Source organism: Vicia villosa, linkage group LG4, assembly GCF_029867415.1.
Source record: "Vicia villosa cultivar HV-30 ecotype Madison, WI linkage group LG4, Vvil1.0, whole genome shotgun sequence".
In the NCBI taxonomy this organism is placed as follows: domain Eukaryota; kingdom Viridiplantae; phylum Streptophyta; class Magnoliopsida; order Fabales; family Fabaceae; genus Vicia; species Vicia villosa.
In genome coordinates this window covers 60,510,624-60,516,363 of record NC_081183.1, presented here as the reverse complement: position 1 = coordinate 60,516,363, position 5,740 = coordinate 60,510,624, and positions in this window count along the sequence as shown.

The following is a 5,740-nucleotide window of genomic DNA, read 5'->3' as shown; positions in this document are numbered from 1 at the left end:
ATATGAGTAGAACTTACATAAATTCGAAGTGATAAAATCATACCTGACCACTCTCTCGTGATGAAAAATTTCTGGCTTTTATGATCTCACCATGTTGGGCATAGCTTACAGGATCCAGAGTACTTATTGTGTAATGTCGCTTCTGTTCCGGTTCGTATGTACCAGCTCTCAATCTCAGTCCGGTGTCATCAAGCTGCGTCCAACTACTTCTTTCGGTTGTATCAACTTTCAGGGATGCCTTTTGGTGCAAGATTGGGTTGTCTCGTTCATCCTTTCCTTACTACTCCATCAATCATCCAATAAAGCACATCAATCTATAACACTGGAAGGTCAACTTTAAACAGAAATAACTAAAACAAACAAGAACAACTGAAATTAACAACTAAAAGCAATAAACCCCCCCCCCCCCACACTTGAACCAAACATTGACCTCAATGTTTAAATTCAAGATAGTGAGGGTGAACTCACAGAGGGTATTGCGACTCCAGCTGCCGCTTCCTAGCTTTCACCGGAGAGACCCACCTTTTTTTTTCTTCTGAAAACAAAACAAAAAGTAAACCGCATTATTAAAACTGTGGGTTGCCTCCCACGAAGCGCTTCGTTTAACGTCGCATGGCTCGACGGTCCAATACCCTTTATTAAGGAGGGTACTTCCTCCTCCAAACTTGGTTGCTTGTCACTTTCGCAACGACAAACTTATGAAGTAGAGAAGTATGGACCACTTTTCTCTTCAAGTTACTACCCACTTTAATCGTCTCACCTTTGCTTTCCATTGTTTTCTTCTTCTTGATTTCTTGAATTACTGCAGGAATTTTTATAGGTGTAAGAGCTGAGGCCACCTTAGAGATTATACTTGAAACTTTTTCGGGATGATGTGGACTTTTGTTGGCTCCCTCACTTCTGATCATACCAACTTTAGATTGATTATTCCCACCAGCAGCTTGTTTTTTGACTTCTAACACCTTCAGTGTTACCTCCTCATCAAATGATTTAACTACGAGTTCCCCTTTTTCAATATCCAAATTGCAGCGACTAGTAAGCAGAAATGGTCGCCCAAGAAGGATTGGAGTCTCTTCATCCTCAGGAATGTCCATGATGTGGAAATCAACTGGGTAGACAAACTTGTCAATCTCTACCATTACATCTTCGGCTATCCCATATGACTTCTTAATAGTGTGATCAGCGAATTTCAACTTTGTTCCACTCTCGCTTATTTTTCCAATCTCTAGCTTTTTGAAGATGGACAATGGCATCAAACTCACACTAGAACCAGAATCAATTAACACCTTCTTGAACACTCTGTCATTGATGGTGCACGGTATTGCCACCACTCCAGGGTCTTTCTTCTTAATGGGGATCTTCCTTGCTGGCGAGACTCTACCACACTTTTCAGTCACAATTTCTGTTTCATCTCCCGCTAACCTTTTTTTTTTGAAATTACCTCCTTCATGAATTTCTTGTATGCAGACACATTTTCAAGTGCTTCAAAGAAAGGTAAGTTGATCTCCAACTTTTTGAACATTGCAATAAACTTCTCAAAGTCTTTCTCTTTTGAATCTTTCTTTGTCACTTTGGAGGGGAAAGGTAGCTTGATCGCCGGTTTAGTTTCTTTCTTATTTTTCTCTTCAAGTGGCTTAACCGGTGGTACCACTACTTCTGGTTCTTTCGGATTTTCTCTCACTTCCAGATCTACCTCTATGACTAAATTGTCATTTATTTCCTCTTCTTCTTCAGGCTCTGGCGCTTTCTGACTTCTTGTTGAGACAGCATTAATTTTCTCTTGGTTTTTTGGATTTGCCACAGTTGAGCTTGGAAGAGTGCCTTGTGCCTGTAGAGTGAGATGTTGTGCTATCTGACCCACTTGAACTTCCAGATATTTGATTGAAGTTGTTGTGTTCCTATGGTTATTTCTTGTCTCCTCTTGAAACTGAGAACATTGCCCGGCCAATCTCTCAATAGCAACTTCCCATTCTGCCTTCTGAGGAACTTGTTGTTGATCTTTCCATGAGAAGTTTGGATGATTCTTCCATCCCGGATTATAGGTGTTAGAATAAGGATTGTTCTGCTTCAAGAACTTGATCTCTTCAATTTGTTGAGGAGTTGCAAAACAATACACAGTTTGGTGAGGGCCATTACAAATCTCACAACTGACCGTTTGAGCCGGTTGAAATTGAGCCACAGTTTGAGTCTCAACAGTCATCTTCTTGAGTCTTCTCTCGACTTCAGCTGCAATTTGGTCTTCCATTTTCACAACTTGATTAGCCAACTTTAAATCAATCATCCCTTCCGGCTGGCTTACACTACGGTCATATAATTCCAAATGCTCATTCGCAGCAATGGCTTCAATGATCTTCTTGATACCAGTGGCTGTTGTAAAATTAGATGAGCCACCGGCAGCTGTGTCAATGAGTTGCTTAGTCTTCATCTTGAGGCCATTCACAAAGTTCTGCATCTGTTCAGTTGCATCCATATTGTGAGTAGGACATGCAACTAATAATCGTTTAAACCTCTTGTACGCATCTCCAAGTGATTCTCCTTCCTTCTGTTTAAAATTTACTATGTCATACCTCTTACGGATATACACAGAAGCAGGAAAATACTCGTTGAGAAATGTCGTCTCCATCTGTTGCCAAGTTGTAATGCTCCCAGCAGGTAAAGAGTAGAACCACTCTTCAGCATCTTCTGAAAGGGTAAAGGGAAACATTACCAACTTTTTCGCTTCCTCAGAGTGTCCTTCAATTTTTAACGACGTGGTCATCGTGAGAAATCTCTGTAAATGCTTATTTGCATCTTCATTGATTTTTCCTGAAAAAGGTCTCTTTTCGAGTTGCTGGATCGTTGAAGGGTGCAACTGAAAATGAGCAACATTGACCGGTTGATTTACTATTGTCAAACGTCCAGTTGGAGCATTTGATCCTCCATAGTCACCGAGAAGTCTCTCCACTAGAGGTCGATCTGCAGCCATGGTTTCAGACTCGGTGTCTGAATGTTCTGAATGAACCGAAAATATTTCCTCTTCTTCAGATTCAGAAATTGTCAGTGTTGCTTTTGATGTTTCCGGTCTTTCTTGTCTTGCTTTTTGAAGTCTAGCTCGCAACGATCGTTCTGGCTCTGCGTCAAAAAGAAATTCTGCTGAGGCCTTACCTCGCATACAAAGATTAGACAATTACTAGTAGTGAGCAAATAAAATAACAGAAAATTAAAATTTTAGTTGCAGAGCAACAAAAATCCAATTGAATTATTATTAAACTTATATTTTGGCAGTCCCCGGCAACGGTGCCAAAAACTTGATCGGAAAATTAGCAAGTGTACTATTTTTCACCGATGTAGTTTTAAATAGGGGTTGATACCCAGTATCGAACTCGTGGACTGCGTAGGAAATACAAGTTTTACAATTATTTGATTGAACAAAATATCATGGGGTGTTGTTTTGGTTGGTTTGATTAAGTAAAAAAAAACGATATTTAAAAGAAGTAATAAGTAAAAGTTGAATTGGCACAAATATGAGAAAATATGCTAAGGTAGATGTATGAACCGCCTTGTAATTCACGTAACCGCTATTTTACGAAAAAGTCGTCAATATGATTTAGTATCAATTCCTAATATTAATGTTCCCTAATTCCTTAGCGGAAAATCTATTTGGCAAATAAAATTCAGTTTTAATTCCTTAACAACTAAACTTTTTTACCAAGAACCTTGTGAAAATAACCCAGAATAGATGATCAATACCGTCAAATCCTTATTCCTAAGCAATTTACCGGTAACGTTATTATTCAAAAAGCGTTAAGGTGGTTTTTCCGACCTAACCTTAACCGTAAATCAACATAATACTTTCCAATAGAATGAAGCATGAGACACTTTGAAAATAAACTAAATTCATAGAAACTTCAAATTCGTAAAGCAACGGTACTTAATTCATTACATAAAAGCGATTCAGGGACATCCCCTTAACATAAATAGGTTTAGCTACTCATAGTAATGAAGAAAAGAACAAAGACAATAGTAAACATTACAAGAGATGAGGATTGCTTCAATCTTCAATTGCTTCCGCTCTTGAAGATCTCCCTTTTCCAAACCCTTGATTGCACTTCTCTCCTTCGTAGAAATCTCCAATATGATCCCAGATGATCTAAAAACTCCCAAACTAGGACTAAGTAGTGTTAGGTTACATTCCATTCATGTAAAAAGTCGAAAACGCCCTTAATGAGACTTGGACTAATGAAACAGCTTAAAAATTCAATTTCTGGCCGCAACAGCTGACACGGCCGTGTCCCACGACACTGGCGCCCGTGTCAGCCACTGGTTTCTCCTCAAACAGCTTTTTTTTCATGCATCAGCTGACACGGCCGTGTCCCACGACACTGGCGCCCGTGTCAGCCAATGGTTGCTACCAACAGCTTTGTTTCTTCTTTTTCAGCTGACATGGCCATGTCCCACGACACTGGCGCCCGCGTCAGCTACTTTCTTTGTCTTTTTGGCTTCATTTTCTTCTGTTCTCGTCCCATTTTTTCGGCGATTCTTTCTTACACCTGAAATAACCAATAACTACCAACAAAGTGATCAAAAATAAATATTCTACTAAAAATTATCACTAACTATTAGATTAACAAAACATGAAATATCTACTTAAAACAACGAACAAACCTTTCACAGTGTTACCGAAATGACCGATTTTTACCAAATAATTTCCGGAGTAGAAGTGAAATTGGTGACCGATCATGAAAGAGAAAAGTGTCGGGGAACCGGCAGTGTTGAAGATGTAAACTCCATTGGGGAGCTAAATCTCTGTTGGGAAGAGAACATTTGAAGATATCTTCTTAATGATTGCTCTGTGGGGATATGATCCTGTGAAACCGTCTTTGTGGGAATACATGGATGTCTTGAACATTTCCCCCAGTATTATAGTAACTGCCATTCCTGGACTTGTTGGTTGGAACACACTAATGAGTATTGATCGAAGTGTTCAACATGCCTTGCATAGCTTTGCCCTAGCTATTAAGGAATTTGAAGAGATTCGCCTTACGATGACCTTACGAGATGTGTACTATGGGTGACATGCCCCTAGTACTTAGTATGATGCCCCTGACTGATCGGGAAGTAGCTTCAGAGCCACTTGTATGCATGCCTCTGATTGTTTGGCATTTGAGAGATTCTTGGAATCTTGACCTGATTGCCCCAGATCGACTGGATACACTGTGTCATGCCCCTTGTATACACTGCTTCTGAAGTGGTTTTGTCTGTCGGGATAACTTTCAATTATTAGTTGTACCATGTGCAAATTCTTCCTGATGCTAACATTCAAAATTATGTAGCAAAATATGTTTAATAATGAATTCATGAGATACAGTGCGTATGTCTGTCTTGATTTTTTTGAAAGCATTAAAACAGAAGATGTAAAAAGCGTGATGTTCATAAAACGTGGTGTTTAAAAAATGTGATGTTTGTAAAAGGAGATATCAGCTTAGCTTTTATGGCAAACCTTAAGGAGTCAGGAAACCTTTTTGGTGACAGTATGCTTTCGAACTAACCATGCTTCAGTTAGGACTTTCAAGGGTTGTAACATGGCTTGGTTCACGGTTTAAGAAACAAACGATAACGGCTCAAAGTTTATGTGTACCCATCCCAATCTTCGTGATGTTCTTCGATCCTATGCTCAGTTAACTTTGCGTTTAAGTCTTAGCAAAGCTTTGAAGTCGTAACATCGACATTTGATGATGGTTTCAGCACCGGCAGTTTATTT